Here is a 20478-nt window from a genome sequence, read left to right as displayed (position 1 = left end):
GGCTGAGCCATCTCTCTGCCTCATAGGTCTGCTTTCTAAATGACAAAGCTGCAGGGACGGGGGTCTCCTCCTCCTCATCTACCCCACCACCAGCGCACACACCCGTCTTTCTGTTTGTGTCCTCTAAGGTTCTTTGTCCGTATCAGTCCACACGCCGTCACGCCCTGACTTCTTGCTCCTTAGTTTTACGGGTCATTTCGCTTGTTCTATATATATACAAGCACCCTTCTCTTGGGCAAAAGCTTTTCCCCTTACCTAAGAATTTCACATTGACTTCAGTAGTTATGTAAACACTCACATCTGCCGACTCCGCAGTGTTCCACCTCCGATCTGGGCAGCCTCTTAAAGGGGCTCACCGCTGTCTCGCCAAACCTTTCCTTAGAAGCAGGAGCGCTCTCAGGTGGCTTTGCATTTGTTTTTGAACCACACCTCCTCCACTCCCACGAGAGATAAAGGGAAGGATGTGTGTACCCTGGAGCAGGGAGCAGGGAGCCTGGAGGAGAGGGCAGAGGGGAGGAGAGATTATGGCTGGAGGGCCGGGCTGGAGGAAGGAGATTAACACAGCGTTGGAGAACTGTGCTTCTTCTGAGCCTATTACTAGGAATGCCCCATTCCCAAATGTCGCAAAGATGGAGAGAAGATTCATATTCTACCTTAGAAGGGGGCACTGTGAGCTGATGACTGTAGCTTCACTGAAGATGAGCTCTTCAGGGAAGGTAACAAAAACAAAGTAACAAAAAAATGGTAGGATGGGATACACTCAGTTTTTTTTTTTTAATCCCACCTGTTGCCTTGCTCCAATGCCCTGTTCCCAGAGCTCCTCAACTTTAATGTTCATCTTCACTGTCCCCACTGTCTCTATTCTTTAGAGTGAAATTCTAAACCCTAGAGCACTCTTATACCGAGTTGGCCTATATGTTGGCTAGTGTCGTGTCAACTTGACACAAACTAGAATAGCCTGAAGGAAGGGAACCTCAACTGGGAAAAGAATTCCATAACATCTGGCTGCAAGGCATTTTCTTACATAATGATGTGCAGCCCGTTGTGGGCGGCGTCATCCACCTGGGCTGGTGGTCCTGAGTTCTATAAGAAAGCAAACCATGGCTTAGCGAGCTAGTAAGTAGCAGCCCATTCATAGCTTCTGCATCAACTCCTGCCTCCAGGTTCCTGCCCTGTTTGAGTTCCTGTCCTGACTCCCTTCAGTGGTGAGCAGGGATGTGGAAAAGTAAGGTAAATAAAGCCTTTCCTCCCCAACTTGCTTTTGGAAATGGTAGCCGTGGTAACCCTAACCCTAACCAAGACAGCCTAATTATGATTCTGTCCTCACAGCTTCATTCTGAATAACAACATAAATAACCCTTTTATTGGATTTTCAAACTGAGGCAATTATCAATGGGTACAGCTGCCTTCTAGAGCACCAAAAAACGCAATCAAACCTGATAATGATTCTACTGATATAAGGCATGTTTTAAAGTCTGAAACAGAGAGACCTTGTCTTGCCTTGCTGTTAGTCGGTAAGGGCAGACAAAGGAAATTTATTTGCAAGGTCTCGTAGGAGCCATAGACACCAGACCAGCCATGTCGCCACATGACGGCATCCATTCCTGTGGTCAGCATCTGCTCCTCCTCAGCTTGTTGCTTTGTTTTTGTTTTGGTGCTGATGGTGGTTTCTTTAGCTGTTTTTGTTTGTTTGTTTGAGGCAGGGTCCTGTACAGGCCAGGAAGGCACTGGTACTCTCTATGTAGCCAAGGCTAAACTTGATCTTCTGGTCCTCCTGCCTCCACCTCCTCAGTGGTGAGATTACAAAGTGTTTGTAGTCACATGGCTGGCCTCTAGGCTCTTAGTGCTGCCTCAGCATCTTTCTGCAGCAGCCTTACCAAGATGGCGGCCTCCCTGTGATGCACCGTTTTCAATTTCGTGTTTGCAAGCCAACCTAATTTTTCCAAAACATGGTCTGAACTTGATTTTCCTTTGGCTAGTGGTATTTTTAGAAATAAGATCTGGACCTAGGTGGGCCTGCACAAACTGTTGTACCAACAGAGGACAGTGCATGCAGTAAACTTAGACACTCTCCCCTCCCCCTGCCCCTCCCCCCAAGGGGGGCCCAATTTGATGCTTCTCCTTGGTCTGGCAGCACACAGAGGAAGGAGAAGCAGGCTATCCGGATGAGACCTGATAGGTTGTGGCCATATGGTTGAGGAGGAGGTCCCTTTCAGTCAGAAGTCTAGGGGAGGGGAAGAAGGTGGAAGATGGAGGGAGGGTGGGAATGGGAAGATACAAGTGAGGGGATAACAATTGGGATGTAACATGAATGAATTATAATAAAAAAGTTATGTATAGGGGAAATAAAAAGAAATTTGAAGCATTAAACTCAGGTTCTCCAACTGTCAGGAGCGTTGACCTTTGAACTGTAACTGCAGCCCTTGAGGAGCAGAGGCTGGATGACCAGGAAGTCATCTTTGGCTGTGTAGGGAGTTTGAGGCCAGCATGGGCTAAATGAGACCCTGTTCCAGGCAATAAATAAACACATTAAAAAAATGTTAACAGTCTTAGGCATATACTTGCCATGTGGCATATGTAAAAATATGTGAAAGTTAAAATCAAATCTGTGAGTTAGAAGTAGATACAGGGAGGGAGGAGTGTGGGAAAGGAGATAAAAGAGGGAAAGGGAAGGCCGGGAAGATGGCTCAGTGGTTAAGAGCACTGACTGCATTTCCAGAGGTCCTGAGTTCAATTCCCAGCAACCACACAGTGCCTCACAACCATCTATAGTGTGATCTAATGTGCACTGTATACATAATAAATAAATCATTTTTAAAAGGCAGGAGAGGAGAGGAGGGGAGAGGAGAAGAGAGGTGAGAGGGGTGGTAAAAGAGGGGGAGGGAGAAACACAGTGCAGCCTTCTGCCCAGGGCTCCTGCACTCTCCAACCTACAGTTGGTGGCTAAGCTTCCAGGGAGCAAAAACATGGGTTGCAGGAAGCTCTGCTTGTTTGAAGAACTCCATGGTAAGAGGGATGGGTTTACAGGTGACTTTATCTTTTCAGTGTTTTCTGATGTTTTATTATAACGAGGATAACATCAGTTGCGCCGCAGGAAAGGTCTTAAATATTTTAAATATTTCCCACTTCTAACAGCCCTGTTTCATCTTTACAGATGCTGCTACCAGCTTTCAGGTTTTGTGAAATGACTTTTGACATCGTCGGGAAAAGCACCGGGCTACATCCCAAGGCAGATTGGAAACTCCACCTTGATCACATTTCAGAAAATGGCCTTCCCCACGGTGCTGCTGTTTATCACTGACTTGTCTCTTGCCTTCTCTTTCATTCTTCTCTTTTTGGAATTACAGTCCCTACTCTTAGCATATACATACATGCATGGAGGTTCTTTCTTCACCACTTGTTTGCCTTTTGCTCCGAGTGACAACCAAACATCTCCCTCTGTCTGTCTCTCTTTCCATCCTTCTCTTTGTGAGGTGTGTGTGTGTGTGTGTGTGTGTGTGTGTTTCACTCTTTCTTTTCTGAGACAGTGGTTCACTCTGTAACCCAAGCTCACCTCCAATTTACAGAGGATTCTCCTGACTCAGGCTTCTAAGAGTCATGAGCCTCTGCCACACTCAGCTCAAAGCCTCCTTCAGAAAACGGGAACTACAGGTTTCACAGAGAAACCCCAGGCTCCACTAGTCCCTATAGGGCTAGGTCTGGCCACTTGACCCATTACACCAGTTAAAGAGATGAGTAACACTGAAAAAGTGGGGGAAAAGAGATACATTCAACGTGGTGACTCCGTAAGAGAAACAGACAGCAAAGGGGTCTGCTGGTCCAAAAGTCCATCTTTGGGCTTCTGACATGGACTTTAGGCTTAAACAGAGGAAGAAATGAGGCAGAGGGCAAGAAACATGCACAATTAAGGAGTCGTGGTCAATGTGTACTCCTGCTTGCTGCCTCAGAACTGGCTGTTCATGGTACACTGAAGAAGTCTTTGTGACTTGCATCACTTGAGGGATGACTGGCAATGAGGGGGTCCCTGCCAGGTGATCGTGTCTCCAGGGTGCAACAGCATCTTCCCGGATAATGGCTCTCGTTTGATTCCTGACCTCCAAAGTAGTTGCAGTATAGGGCAGTGACTTACCTCTGTCTCTGTCTTCAGCCCTGGTGTGTGTGTGTGTGTGTGTGTGTGTGTGTGTGTGTGTGTGTGTGTGCGCGCGCGCGCGCGCGCGCGCGCGCGCTGAGGTTTGAGATAGGTTAGCACTCCACCGCGAGTCATTAACAATCCCGTGTGCAGAAAGTAAGCAGGTGAGCCTAATGGAAAAGACCGACAAAAAGTGAAGACAGCAAGGCCAGACTTTCCTCCACCCCCCCCCCAACCCCCCTTTACTCTCTAAGTCCAAATGAGGCATCAGCACTTTCCTGTTCCCAGTCTCCAGGTGCTGGTAACTCCTTGGATTTCTCCTGCGCGCCCAGCCCTCAGGAATTCTCACTCCTCTGCTTTTAGGAGAAATCATATCCTTAAGGACTGACTGACTATTCCGGCACACTGGAAACATTAGGTAATAATGAGCATAATCATCGTGATAATAAAATTTCCCCTCCATTCCGTTCAATTTCCCTTTCCGCTCTCCCCGCCGGACTCGAGTCCCAGAGTCATTACTTGCTCCTCTGCACTGATCCAAGCCTTACAGTCCATTTCATCGAATCTGTTAACCCTGTTTCTTTCATAGTTTTTCTGCTGTTGATATGTGCTTATTTTCATTTTGCAGCCTCTATACTGTCAGGCTTAAACAAACTCCTGAAGAAGAGGGAGGCCGCCATGGCTTTGCAACCTCGCTTCCTCACACACATTGGCTTTCCTCACGGGCTTCTGTCACCTGAGCTCCCTTTCCTTGTTTTCTGTTTGATTTCTGGAGTCTCTGCTCTCTGCATTGCGCAGACTTGTGCGAGCTGGCCTGTTGCTTCTGTTTCAGATTTTAACACTGTGAGAAGTAGCTCCCCCCTGTGTGTGTGTGTGTGTGTGTGTGTGTGTGTGTGTGTGTGTGTGTGTGTGTGTGTGTGTGTCTGTAGTTCTGGCTGTCTTAGAATTCGCTCTGTAGTAGACAAGGCTAGCTTCAAAATCAGCGATTTGCCTGCCTCACCCTCCTGAGTACTAGGGTTAAAGGCTTGTGCCACCACTGCCCAATGCTAATCCCATCCTTTAGTTTACTGTTCTGAAACTCACACGACGTGTCTCTGCTGCTTCTGTTATAACGAGTGATTTGGAACCAGGAGTTCACAATGGGCTCAGGGTTATAAGCACCTTTTCTCTGTGAGAAACCAGGAGCTCATATATCTGGATTCTGGAGCATTTTTCTAGATACTGCTCCCCCTCCCCCAGCGTTGGGAGCTGTGCCTAGGGCCCTGTGCATGCCAGGCAAGCCCCGCCACTGAGCTATATCCCAAGTGTTCATCATATGGTTTTGGCTCCCTTTGTTTTTCTTAGATGATGGGTGTTGAATTCAGGGCTTTATGCTTGTTGGCCAAACCACTGCACCACTAATTTAAACCCCGAGCGTTTTTTTTTTTTAATTTTTATTTTTTTTAATCCTTTATGGTTTTGATCTTTGTTTTCAGAGAAAGAATCTTCCTACGTAGTGCCTGTTGGCTTGGAACTCAGTGTGTAGACCAGGTTGACCTCCAGCTCATAAATAGCCTCCTCTCACTGCCTCGTAAGTGCTAAGATTACACATCCACAAGGGCACCGGTGTATGTGGCTCCAGTAAAGCATTTTTAAAGTGGATGCTTTATGTTTTGCATACTCCTCTAGCCTTTGCAAAGGGCTTTCACACCCGACTTCTTTTTTTTTTTAATTTTTATTTTTTTTTAAATTACTTTATTCATATTACATCTCAGTTGTTAGCCCATCCCATGTATCCTCCCATCCCTCCCTTCCTCCCACTTCCCCCCTACTCCCCTCCCCTCCCCTATGCCTGTGACTGAGGGGGACCTCCTCCCCCTGAATATGCTCATAGGGTTATCAAGCCTCTCCTTGGTGACCTATTATCTTTCCTCTGAGTGCCACCAGGCCTCTCCATCCAAGGGACATGGTCAAATATGGGGCACCAGAGTTTGTCACACCCGTCTTGTAATAACGTTTATAGTTTGAGTCAGTCTTGCTGACCGTCTCCTACCCAGATCATCCATAGTCCTGGGAAATGGCTGCGCTGGCTTTGCACTTGTCTGCCACGCCCTTTGGATAACAGCCCCCACCACCCTGCACTGTATTTTTCTCTAGCACTTGCTTCCCTCCTTGGAAAACAATTTTTGCTATGAACCTTTCATGGTCGTGGTAGGGAGACAGCAATCAGGATGTAGGACATTTCCTTCAAGAGCAGTGCAAAGCAGTGAAGACATTCATGGCTACCATCGCTTTCCTGCCTTTCTGTACTCTTTAATAGTATGTTTGTTTTCTGAGAAAGGGCCTTTCTGTTTAACTCAAGCTGACACTGATCATGGTAATCCCCCTGCCTCAGCCTCTCCAGAACTGAGATCACAGTGGCTTACCATTATACCCTGCTTGTAGGACTTCAGGAACCTTTATTTTATTTTATTTTTTATCTCCTCCTCCCAGAAATTACTTCTGTCCTCTTCTTAGGTGACAATGGCACTCTTTGTTTGGTATCTGTTTTTGCTCTTCTCTTCTTCTTCCTCCTCCTTGTCATCAGTGCACATTAAGAGAGCAGAAAGGAAGGGCTGGGTCTTCACACCTGGGTCCCAAGCCTATGAAGTCATGACAGCAAAGACAGTGCTTTCATTTGGGCATCATCAGGACCGTGCAGGGCAGAGGACTGACTACACGCCTGTGCTCAGGGCAAACAGATCCTGAAGAAAGATGATCCTGCGGGATTTCCATGGCTTTCTTTCTTTCTATGCTTTCTCATTCACCTCGGCTTTCTCTGCAATATGTTGTTTTATTCATTTAAGTCACTGCTAGAGCGACTGAAACCATGGTCCTCTTGTTCAAATCCTGAGCACTCATCCACAGCACAGACTATTATGGGAGTCTGAGACCAGAAACTTTCTGAATTAAGTGGTTAGGAGGGAGAAAAATTGAACCTTTGTCCAAAAATCACTAAGATTTTTGCCTGGACCTAAATCTCCGCCAGCGAGTTCACTATTATTTTTATGTGCTTTGTGCTGCTTCCAAAAGTGCATCGGCAAGATGCACAAAAGTTTCCAAAGCCAAGTGTAACTTAGAAGATGCTATGGAAACAGACATATTGCACAGAGAGCCTTTGACCAGATGCCACCAGGGCCCTCATGGGTTGGGCTTATATGATTATTTTAGGTGGGCAGCAGGAGGCAGGAAAACAACTGTTAGGATGAACTCAGGCCAGTTTTATGCAGCTGAGCGTGTCTAGCCATTTCCCTTGGTTCACACTTCTGTTCCATTTTTTTTCTTCTAGATCATTACCATGGCTTTAATCTCTCCTTTACTTGGACACCTGGGATAGTTTTGAGCCATTGTCCCATGAAATATTGATTCTCACTTATGAGCCTCTAATCTTCCCACTCCCTGAAGAAATTGACTATTTTATACAACAGCGGAAGCAGTAGAATTAAGAATGCTTTTACAGTGACATTAAAAGTGGTTTACCAAAATCTCATTTAATTTACAGAAAACAGAGGCTGAAGCAATCGTTACCATCCGCTTTCCCTAAAATGTGCTTTGCTCTTTTCTCTCTTTAACAAAAATTTGAAAATAATCTTCTTCTTCTTCTTCTTCTTCTTCTTCTTCTTCTTCTTCTTCTTCTTCTTCTTCTTTTTAAAGAAATGAGTTACTATTAAAATGAGGGGGAATTTATGTTAGTGAATGTAATGACTAATCCTGGTTGGATTAACTGGATCTAGTAAAACCAGATGGGCGGAAGCCTCACCTCAAAAGTATGCAGTACCTGCAGGTGGATATCGTCATACAAGGATATGGAAGAAAAACTTGACTTTTTGCCTGCCTGCTCTCATGTTTGCTAGCAAGTCCATCTGCCCGGTTCCCACAGCTCTGCTTCACTGACATTAGTCTGCTTCTTCAGGATTCCAACATAGACTGAAGCTCTCCAGGAACTCTCCAGGCCTTCTCTACCACAATGGGACTGCTGAGACATCCAGCTTCCTGGCCTAAGCAACAATCAGATATTTCAGCCACTGCAGTGTGTGACAGCCATTGAACTATCCAGCCCATACCTTGTAAGCCAATCTAATAAATTCCTTTTGAAAATGTATTTATTCTATCAGTTCTCTCCTCTCGACAACCTTGACTAATAAGCCTATTATTTGTAAACTGAATCCCTAAACCACACTATTTTGTGTATCCTTTTGTAATACAGATGTACTGGCTGGTTTTATGTATCACCTTGACACAAGCTAGAGTCATCAGCGAGGAAGGAGCCTCAGTTGAGGAAATGCCTCCATGAGACCCAGCTGTGAGGCATTTTCTCAATTAGTGATCAGTAGGGGATGGCCCAGCCCATTGTGGGTGGTGCCATCCTTGGGCTGGTGGTCCTGGGTTCTACAAGAAAGAAGGCTGAGAACGCCCTCAGGAACAAGCCATTAGGCAACACTCCTCCATGGCTTCTGCATCAGCTCCGGCTTCTAGGACCCAGCCTTGCTTGAGTTCCTGTTTCAGCCTCCTCCATTGACGGACTATGACGTAGAAGTGTAAATAAAGTGCCAAAGAAACCCTTTCCTCCCCAACTTGCTTTTTGGTCCTGGTTTTATCACAGTAATAGAAATCCTGACTAAGACAACAGATTCAATCTCTTCAGGCCTACATAATATATTTAGTCTCCAGATGGGAAAAGTCTACCTAATTTTTCTATCATTTAGTATTCCTTGACTTAAACCATCTATTTGATAAAACTCCAGTTTCTCTTGTATGCTTATGAGCATCTAAAAAAACCTCCCAGACAGGGTTTCTCTGTGTAGCCTTGGCTGTCCTGGAACTAGCTCTGTAGACCAGGCTGGCCTTAAATTACAGAGGTCCTCTGCCTCTGCCTCTGCCTCCTGGGTACTGGGACTAAAGGTGTGAACCTCTACCACCTATATTAAAAGGTCATTTTTCAATGAGAGCACATTACCCTGAGAAGAGGCTAATCACTGTCAAAGGACTAGATCAGTGTAGAGAAGCTGCCCACCCAGATGGAAGGAAGTCGGGTGAGCCTGCAGCATGAGAGAAGTAGAGACACTTGGTGGAAGAGAGCAAGACCTCGTGTCATTCCTCTTTAATACTTATGGAGTCATTTGCTTCCTGGGTCTGCTTGAATGCCCTCTGTCACTTATTATGATTAGATTTATCACTCAATAGGTGCCGTTCCAATAATAATAATAATAATAATAATTAATAATAATAATAATAATAATTAATAATAATAATAACAACAACAACAACAACAACCCACCAGATCTCACCGAAACCTTAGATGGCATAACAGAGATTAACCTCCAAGGCTTCTCAAACTTCCTTCACAGTAACTCCATCTAGCTGGAGGTCCCTTGAGGACATCATCTGCCAGTTAATGATGGTAAGGCTTAACTAGAGGACTGCCATGATGGCCAGTGACTTCTGACAACTTTATAGCCAAGAAGCTAGCTACCCCTTGTGTGGGTCACCTCCACAGGAGCCACCCAGCCTGTAGCACATTTCCCAACAGGCCTTGTACTCTGGTCTGCCAGTAAGCCCAGTTCCTCCCCAAGAATGGTGACCCAAATAAACTGGAGTTACTTATCCACCCTGGCCAGTGCCACCTTACTTGCTCTCTGTGTTGATGTCACACTGTTAGCAGCTGGGACACCCAGGTGTCCCCACTTCACCGTTCCATCATCTACATGCTCTATAGACCGTCCATCCTGGAACAGGTCTTAGCAGAACTGCCTCCCAAACCTACCTAAAAAAAATGTTTCTCTGCTCGCTTGACCCTTGTCATATGTAACCGTCTGACTTGTCTATTGTACAGTGGAATAAATGGAAGTGCATGGGGCTTGAAGAGAAATCTCCTCCTTAAGGTACCTGGGCGATGGGAACCATCCACGAGCAACTTAGAATCCAAACGCTGAGATGGGCATAAACACATGGGACTCCAGGTAGCTGAGAGTGAAGGGCACAGAACTCTAGGTGAGTCGATGAATAAATATGGGGGATTGCATCAGTATACAGAAGGAGCCCTCCAACAAGAGGAAGGTTCTTTTTTTTTTTTTTAAATTAATTTATTCTTGTTACATCTCAATGGTTATCTCATCCCTTGTATCCTCCCAATCTTCCCTCCTTCCCATTTTCCCCTTATTCCCCTCCCCTATGACTGTTCCTGAGGGGGATTACCTCCCCCTGTATATGCTCATAGTATCAAGTCTCTTCTCAGTAACCTTGCCAGCAAACCTGACCTTGAGTTTGAGCTGAGTTTGACCCCTGAAGCCCACACCGTAGGAGGAGAGAGCAAACTCTCACATGCATGGGAGTCATGGCACATTCATCCATGCCACAAACAAACAAACAAACAAATGAATAAATGTAATTAATAGTAGTAATTTTTTTTTTAAATAAATAGGTTGCAGCTGTAGGTCAGTAGTGAAGCTGGCCTAGTACATAGGAGGTCCATTGTTTCTCTACAGCATCATCACCACGGTCATCAATAAATAAATGATAAAAAGGAAATGAAGGCAGAGAAAGGGAGAAGCTCCGGTTATCCAGTCACTGGGCCAAGGGTATGACACAAAGACTGAAGGGAAAGCCCAGGCTAGCTCAGCGCTAGCCGTGATGAGGTAAGCTCGAGCCTTGAAATCTGGAGCTACAAACACTTCAAATCCTTCTTGGTGATGACAAACTCAGAGGCAGAGGAGAATTTGCTGGTTCATGATGGATTTTGGGTCTTTGTTAACAAAGCTTTAGAACAAAAATAATCTTTTCCATTTAAAATGCACAGTGAAGCACTCAGCTCTAAATATAGCTGCAGGTCCCCATCTCCTGCTGATCTGTGCGCACAGGGCATGACAAGAAGACTCGGAAACAAAACACATAGCAAAGATGGTAGAGGGCATTCACTTGCGATGTAAGGTAGGGGAGTGGAATGTCAAAATAAAAGTCCAAAATGTCCAAAAACATTTAAATATAGAAAAAAAAAAAGTAAAGCAAAGCCAGCCATGAAGATCATGAAGTTCACATGCCTCTTTAAGCAAGTTTAGCATATCTACCAATTTCAGAGCATAGCTACAGAAAATAGCATAAATAAACTCAAGGATGATGTCATCATTTTCATCAAGGAGGTAGAGACTTGGGGGAAATGCTCATGGTTGTGTTTATTTGGAAGATAACAGGTAGAGAAAAAGACTCTTTCTTTCTTTCTTTCTTTCTTTTTTTTTTTTTTGGCTGTTTGAGGCAGGGTTTCTTTTCACAGCCCTGGCTGTCTTGGGGAAACAGGCTGGTCCAGAACTCAGAGATCTGCCTGCTGTGCCTCTCAATTGCAGGGATTAAAAGTGTCAGCCATCACGCCCAGTTTAGGCTTTTTGAACACGTGTCAGTAGAAAGTAAGTCTTTCCCATGCATGCCCCATTCTCACGCCCACTCTCACCCCCGTTCAGTCCCATGAGGTTTAATACATGGGTTTGAACCGTCAGCTCCAGGCGCCAGTTCTGTTTTTAAAGTCCTTGAAGTCACATTTCTTTCTTACAGGGCATATTGCCCACCCGTGCTTTCTTAATTATTTCCTCAATCAGTACTATTGATTTTATGTTTTATTTAGAACCATTTTTATTTGTGCCAATGTAACAAGATATATTGATCTGCATACAGTTACTTCCGTGTATAATGTGACCCTAAGGCCAACTTTGCTTTTGCCTTCAGCTTTGTAAAGCGCTTACCATTGTGTTTAATTTTAAAGTATTTATCAACTCAACTAAGCGCAGACCAAAGCAGTCAATTGACCTCTACCTGAGTTCACCTACTGTCTTATAAAGAATGTCCTTTTTTTTTTTAAATGATACCCAAGTTTCTCAGCATCACCCCTGCCAAAACATGACATTTTTTCTCACGTATGAGACTGAGAAAATCTAGTTCATAAAGCTTGGGCCAGATCAGTTTCCTCGAAGGATATTGAGGACATCCCTTGTACATGCAAACCTAGATTTTCTCCCTTCTAATCAAATGGAATTTCTGGCATGGTAATGTTAAAGACTTTATCTTTCAATTACGTCCATGTAAGCAGGATGATAGATTTACTATATCACTATTTACTCAAAACAACAAAGCTTTTTTATTTATTAAAAATAATCTTGTATAATATTTAATAAATACAATCAATGAATTAAAGTTATAGTAGATGAAGCAAAATATTATATTCCATGTTATTTTGTGAGGTCAGTATTAATATAATTTTCATTTTTTTAAATTTTCTTTTTTTAATTAATTAATTTATTAATTTATTCTTTTTACATCTCAATGGTTATCCCATCCCTTGTATCCTCCCATTCTTCCCTCCCTCCCATTTTCCCTTTATTACCCTCCCCTATGACTGTTCCTGAGGGCGATTACCTCCCCCTGTATATGCTCATAGGGTATCAAGTCTCTTCTTGGTAACTTGCTGTTCTTCCTCTGAGTGCCACCAGGTCTCCCCCTCCAGGGGACATGGTCAAACGTGAGAAAGCCATGTCCCACTCTCCACTCAACTGTGGAGAATGTTCTGACCATTGGCTAGATCTGGGTAGGGTAATATAATTTTCAAAGAGGGAGAAAAGATTATTACCTGTGATTTTATACAAAAATTTTCTAAGTCAGGAATAGTGGTTCATGCCAAAATCCTAACACATGGGAGCCTGAGACAGTAGGATTGCAATGAGTTTAAAGCCAGCCTGAGACACGTGGTGATTTTTAAGATCAGCTTGATATGCAAATGAGATTCTATCTCTAAATAAATAAAAAATGGGAGGGAGCAAGTGGGGAAAGAGAGAGAGAGAGAGAGAGAGAGAGAGAGAGAGAGAGAGAGAGAGAGAGAGAGAAGGGAGGGAGAATTTCTACAGTATTTTTTCTTACTAGTGAGGTGTCAAATTCACAATATTTTATTTATTATTTACAAATGTCAAAATTGAGAGTTACAGGTAGACTAAAACTAGAAGATGGAGGTATAGTTCAGGGATGGAGTACTTATATAGTAATATTTGAGACCCTTGGTTTGGTCTGTAGCACCAAGAGAAAGGAGGCTGTGGTACTTGGGGGAGAGAGGGAGAAGAATTACTTTCTTATGTTCATCAAAATAGAAAATGGAACTAACTGACATTACATATCTGAGTGAGAGCATGTCATCTTACATAGTCAGCTCCTGTGCTGGCCATTGGCTGAGCAACCTACTTTTGTGAATTTGTTGACTTTGTCGCTCTGAGTTCATTGGAAATCTTGACTCATGCACTTAGTATAATGGGAATATTGTTTTGGGGGACACGTTCTTTTCATTTAGGAAGTGTGTATCTGTAAGTTAATTTCCCCTGGGATCAGTGTTACCAACAGGGTTTAGCACAGTTATGAGCAAAGCGCTTTTGAAATTTCTTCTAGGTGATTCAACTGTTGTTAACTGTAAGATGTTTAGGTGTGTTTAAAAGGAAGAGGGACAGTGTTCTGTACAAGGCTGAAAGGACTGACTAGTGTTTTCCATAGGAAGCAGTGTAAAGGTCAGCGGAATTCTCTGTTGACAGTAGATGCTGCTCTGATAAAGCTTCACTCAGTAATTACAAGAGAAAAACACCCCTTAAAGTAAGTAAAAGCATCTCTATACTTCTCTGGGGCTGTTAATTTACCCCACAAAACAGATATGTTTGTCATCACACACTCATTAGACATTTTAAGTTGCCAATTGGCTGGCATTTATTGTGAAATCAGTCATTCTAAGCTCATAGTTACCTGTATTTGATCCCAAAAGCACACAAATATTCTAACATAGCCACCGTAGCCATTGGATATAATTAACCTAGCTTATTAGTCATTCTCACACAATAGGCATGAAAACACAGCAATGCCCACTCTAATAGTACGCCACTTGAATTTCTGTAGACTGCAAAACCTGACTTGAGTTTTTAACATATCTTTTAAATGTCTGGTAAGTGAATTTTTTTTTGTCTAATGGTCACCCAAGGGATTACAAGATGGTGTAGCTGCCATCTTTAGACCTTCATTCATGTTGAATTTTGAAGGTTAAATCTTGGAAAAGTAGTATCATACAAACACAATATCCGATGTATGGGCTATAGGTGTGAAGCATCTCTGAGACTCCAGGTGTGAAGCATCTGTGAGACTCCAGGTGTGAAGCATCTGTGAGACTCCAGGTGTGAAGCATCTATGGGACTCCAGGTGTGAAGCAACTGTGGGACTCCAGGTGTGAAGCATCTATGGGACTCCAGGTGTGAAGCATCTATGGGACTCCAGGTGTGATTTTAGCTCACTCCGTCCCAGTAGTAGAGAACACCTTTTGGAGAAAGCATATTTTCCTCAAGGACATGAATCTGGAACTAAGATGGTGTAGCCCTGTCTCCCAGTCCCAAGCTTTCGTTGTATTCCTGTGGTGGCTTCAGTGAGGAACATCTCCTGATGCCTAAGCTCATGTACTTGAACACTCGCTCACCAGCTGCTGGCATTGCTTGCGAAGGTTAGACCTTTAGGGTGTGCGGCCTTGCTGGAAGAGTGTGTTACTGGAGGTGGGCTATGGAGCCTGGCCTCAGTTCTGGCTCTTTCTCTTTGTTTCCTGTGTGGGGAAGAAATATAATCTCTCTATTTGCAGGCAGCCAGGCTGGGCTTATGCTCCAGCTGTCTTGCTTTCCCTGACTATAAATTCTGTCCCTTTGGAATTATAAGTCAAAATAAATCCTTTTCTTTTCTACCTTGCTTGATGTCAGGGCATTCAAATACAGCAACAGAAAAGCAGCCAACACAACCCGCATACCCCATTTTCTCTGAAATTGGGGGGTCCATGGAACTGATCCATGAAGCCCGTGATCACACAGGAAATTTGAGAGCATTCTGTATAGTGCAGAATTAAGTAAATGCATCTTTCCTCCCGAGTCTTCAGCTTATTTTGTAGCCAAGATGCTACTTCTAGTGGGTTTTCAGCAGGAATAGTAGTATTCATGGCCAAGACTAGCAGGCTATTCACCAGGGCGTCTCTATCACCAATTGGGTGAAGACTGTAGGTAAACATGTCTTTATTTATAGTATCTGTTCCTATGTGCAGGTCCCTGGGGACAAACAGCAGGTGAAAGGGTACATGGCAGAGAAGAACGAAATGTGGCCAGACAACTGTGGCCAGCCATTACTCCGGCAGCTGAGGAGACTCTTCTTCCTTTTGTCCCTGTGGAGGTGGCAGGCTGTCCATCTGTAACAGCCAATGTTCTTCACAATAGAGAAAGGACCAGGCAGCCCTTTCATTGAGAGAAGGATTTCATGTCAGGTTCTTGGTGACTTATCCTCTAGTGCACATGTAAGAATTACGTTAAACTAGAGCCCTTATTGAAACCAGGAAATCAAGCTGCTCGCTGCAGCCATGAAAACAAAACATGGCTGAAAACTACTTATTACAAAGAATGAATTTTTAATATGTGGCAAATTACGTTTCATAAGGAACGGGCTGAACTGTCAAATGTTGTTTTTGAATTATCAGTATTATTGGTATGCCTGGCTAGCGATCAATCAAGACACAGGCACCTGTTACACTTTAAAATAGCCTGGGGCAGGGCAGATATTAATCCCCTAAACTGCTTCCCATAGTGGGGCAGGTATGTGATATGGGACCAGTCCCATGCCATCTGTTTCTACCAATTTCTATCAAGCTACCTCCCATCCATAATCCCATATACTTGCTAATGTTCTTCATCTGGGCCAAATCCTCATCCATGCTGGCCATGTGCTTTTTCTCCATCTAACCCATGGCGGCCTTCTTCTCTCTTCTCAGGACCCTTGGGTCTTTCTCTTCCTCCTCTCTCTCCAAGACTAGGAAACTTAGCCATACCTATCTCATCTGGCCTGCCCAGGTGATGGCCTTTTGTTGGTCAAAAGGTGGGTCACAGAGACAGCAAGTAGCAAGTAGCATAAAATACTAATATATTCTTCAGTCAATAATCCTAGTCAACACAATAATTCTCTCTGTTGAGCATCAGAATTTAGGAATCAATTTTTTTGACTTTCAAATGTATTATTTCCTAGTCAAAGGCAGAAAATAACCTCTATTGTGTTCAATCAGTCTAAAAGTTTGTACTTAATTGTATATTAGACACAAGAAAATTCTATACATCCCTGTGAAATGTAACACTACATTCTTTGCATGATTTTTTTTCACCTAGAATAGGAATAGCATATTAGGATGGCCAACAGTGAGGCAAAATGGTTGTGTTGTTTTAAACATAATTTACCTCTGATTTGGTGAACTTAGCTTACATTGGAACTTTACTATTTTACTATAAAGATAAATGTCTATATCTTAGTTAGGGTCTTATTGCTGTGAAGAGATACTGTGACCATGGCAACTCTTATAAAGGACATCATTTAACTGGGGACTGGCTTACAGTTTTCAGAATGGTTTAATCCATTAATTTCATTGTAGAAACCATGGCTGTGCGCAGGCAGACATGGTGCTGGAGAAGGAGAGGAGAGTTCTGCATCATGATCCACCGGCAGCAGGAAGAGAACTCTTAAGCTTTTTTGACCTCAAGTTCTTCCCCTACAGTGACACACTTTCTCCAGCAAGGCCACACACCTCCGAATACTGCCACTCCCTATGAGCCAAGCATCCAATCACATGTGTGTGTGTGTGTGTATGTGTGTGTGTGTGTGTGCGCGCGCGCGCGTGTGTGGATATTCCTATTCAAATCACAGCCTATATTTGGATGTTTGTGTATTTATTTTTGTTTATGTATTTAAATCATTTGACAGGGCTTTCACAATGTAGGCCTTACTTGCCTAGAAGACATTATTTAGGCCAAGGTCGTCTGGAACTCATAGCCCCCCTCAATCCTCAGCCTCCCAAGTGCTAGGATTATAAATACCAGCTGCAATGTCAGGCTATACTTTTATTTTACATACATCTTGAAAGAATTTCTAATAGCACTTGGACAATTACTATTCTCCCCAAGATGGAGACAATTTAGGGTGTATGGAAGAAACCATGCCAGGTTTATTCCTGATCTCAGACACGACTCTACAGAGCATGAGAAGCCAAAATAGATGGTAAATATTAACTATACCAGGTAGCTTCGAATTCCTCTGTAACTTCCCTAGGTTTCTAAAAACACAACTAGACTTTTAAAAAGACAAGCACTTGGGGTTATTGTGGCTCATATTTCTTCTCTAAGGTGTCAAGCTTAGGGACAAGGAAATGTATTTTTTTGAACTACCAAAATCAGGCATGGTGACAGACACCTGTCATCCCAAGCACTTGGGAGGCTGGGGCAGGAGGGTGGCCACACGTTCCTAGACAACTGGACTACAAAATGAGCTCCAGGCCAACCTAGGTAATAGAGTGAAACTTCCCCCAAAAGAGGAAAACAGTAAACCTCAAAAAGCCAGGCAGTTTCTATAAATCTGAGCAAAGGAGTATCCTCAGAGGAAGGGCACAAGACCAGGAAAGCAGGCAGTGGGGCTCATGGGAAACAGGCTCACGGTGGCTGGAAGTGGGGTGTCCTTACAAGACCCCTGGAAGTATGCGGCATACCGCGGAACCAAAGCGCACAGAGAAGTGATACTACACGCCTCTGTCCAGAGGCCTCTTCCACTGTCACTAACCAAAACTGCCTTTTAGACAAAACCCAGAATTCCAAATACGTTGGAAACCTCCACTACTGAGAGGTAACTCTTCACTAAAAGTCTCTGTGGAGCACAGGCTAGTATAAACCCCAAATACCAGTATTGTGCGTTTAGTCTCAAAACTGCAGTGAAACCCCCAAGAGTCCTTTTTCATTTTAACTCTGTAATAGCAAGTCACCATATAAACAAATTTCAGACCTTAGGTTCCCAGGTCAACTCCTGATTTGCATATATCATAACGTGTGGTAAGTGGAATTATTCTGCAATTATTCTCTAATTTTGAAAAGAGTTTTATTTTAAATTGTAAAGTCTTGTATATAAACACTCACCAAGGTTAGAGTTCAGTCATTTGGGAGACCAAAGAATACACATCCAAGAATGCAGTTAGTATATGATTGGGCAGGTCCAAGGATTTGCATTCTAAAATCTATTTGATTCTGGCAGAGATATATAAGTAATTTTGGGGAAAAAAGTTCTTTCTCTTGATAAGAAAAGTACATTAATTGGCTGGGTGGTGGTGGTGCATGCTTTTGACTGCAGCAGTCGGGAAGCAGAGGCAGGTGGATCTCTGTGAGGTCAGTCAGGTCTACAGAGAGAGTTTGTTCATGGACAGCCAGGGCTACACAGAGAAACCCTGTCTTCAAAAACAAAACAACAACAAAAAAGGTGCATTAATAGTCCTGCATGTAATTTTGTTGATTGTGACCTGTCTCAAAGGAGAATGAGCACAGCACCAATAGGAACTAAATGTATTTGTGCATGCTAGTTCCTTAGTTCAGAATAACACAGACACAAATGTGGACACAAAAAAAAATTCACTGCAGAATCCAAAGGTTTCATTAATGGCTGCAGTAAAACATTAGAAAGTTCTTAGAGTTAACAAGTATATTAAAATGCACTTTAAACTGAAACTGCAGAAAAAAAATCAACTCATAAACTGTTAATTTTTTGTTTGATTTGAGATTTGAACATTTCCGTCCCCAGAGGAAATATGATTCTAACACAGGCAACATAATTTTCATTCCATCTCAGGTTACAAGATCAAAAAATTTAAAAATGTCTATCTTCATAACTCAATTCAGTTGAGACATAAAATCGATGGAGGGCATCAAGCAAGCTCTGATTACTAAGACTATTTCATAAACCACCAGGGGGAGGGAGAGAGGAGGAGGAGGGAGGCAGCGGAATCTCTGATATGTGGTAAATTCTGAACGAAGAATAGGATTTATTTAAACCAAAATTACCAAGCTTTAGTATTTATCCAAGGATCCTTCTGTAATTAGGGAAGCCACTGGGCTTTGTTTTCACATATGAAGCCATTGCAATCTTGCTGAAAGCGATTCCGATGCTCAGCAGTATGGGTGTCTTACCCATCTGTCTTCCTTCCCTCCTGACTTGCTGACATAGCCAAGCCCAAAGTTAATTCAATTCAGAACTAACTCCACACATGTATTTCCTTTATGGGCAGCAATTTAGCGAGTAATCTATGTTTATTTTTTTAAAACCCAATGGAAACAAAAACACTGTTACATTTAAGTAATAATTTGACATAATTAATTTCCTCCCGACACAGAAATAAACAACAATTTGTTCAAAAAATATTTGCGTTCACACAATAGAATATCACTACCGAGTTCTTGGCCAATGATGATTTCTCTTCTGATTCTACTACATGCTCTTTTTTTGTTTCTTCCTTTTGTTTTCTGAGACAGCGTTTCATATGCCCCAGGCTAGCCCTGAACTCCTGGTAGGTCCTAATTACATCTCTCAAGTGTTGGAGCTCTATACTTTTATGTGCCAATTTAGTCTTTATGCTTTGTTTGTTGAAACAGGGTCTCTCTGTGTAGCCCTGGCTGTCATGGAACTCACTATGCAGACCTGGCTGGTCTAGAACACAAAGATCCACCTCTCTCTTTCTTCTGAGTATTGGCATTAAAGTCATGTGCCATCATGCTCACCCTTGGTTTTTTGTTTTGTTTTGTTTTACATTAAGATGGCTGGGGTTATAACCATCAGAAAACACATATTTCTGATGGTGTTAGGAAGTGAGACACAGCTCAGAAGCAAAATTACAGTTACAAAGTAGCAATGAAAATACATTTATGGTTGGGGTTCCTAAGATCATCAGAAATATGTTTTCCAATGGGTACCATCCTCAAGTTGGGAACCACTGATCTAGAGCTGAATGCACAGCAAACCGGCATTAAGAATTCACAAAGTAGTCAAAGATGACCTTGCTATCTAAAGCCTTCTCTCAATACCCCCCAAGCCTGGACTTTACATAGCTTGTGCTATCTAAGCCAATGACCGGTCAAGTTGAGGTCATCAGGTTTGATATGTACAGTTTATTTAAATTCATTTTTGTGTTTCTATGAATTTTACTGCCTCTTTTTAAGAAAAGGAAGAATGTATACATATTGTGCTTGCTCTTAGGAAATCAAGCAAAAACTTCTCAAAAGTTATAGCCCTGTCACATGGATGGCAAAAAAGTAAACACATCCCCAAAGCCTCATTTGGCTGCATTCAATTCGGTAAGGTCAGGTCCAAAGATGGTTTTTTAAAAAACTAGTTCCCAGGTAAGCCCAGCAATCACTCTTCTAGAATATACATAAAGTGTGTGTGTGTGTGTGTGTGTGTGTGTGTGTGTGTGTGTGTGTGTGTTATTCAATTCATCTGTTTCTCTG

General features: G+C 43.0%; 1 long non-coding RNA gene across 1 annotated transcript; it reads left to right on the top strand.

Moving 5' to 3' along the window:
- Window positions 1-503: 503 nt before the first annotated feature.
- LOC311608745 lies at window positions 504-4532 on the top strand. Its single transcript, XR_014783124.1, has 3 exons — window positions 504-716; window positions 3155-3281; window positions 4418-4532. It is a non-coding gene; the product is annotated as an uncharacterized lncRNA (long non-coding RNA).
- Window positions 4533-20478: the final 15946 nt, after the last annotated feature.

Source organism: Acomys minous (genome assembly GCF_964271855.1).
Source record: "Acomys minous genome assembly, chromosome: 11".
Classification (NCBI taxonomy): domain Eukaryota; kingdom Metazoa; phylum Chordata; class Mammalia; order Rodentia; family Muridae; genus Acomys; species Acomys minous.
This window is presented reverse-complemented; position numbering and strand designations above follow the sequence as displayed.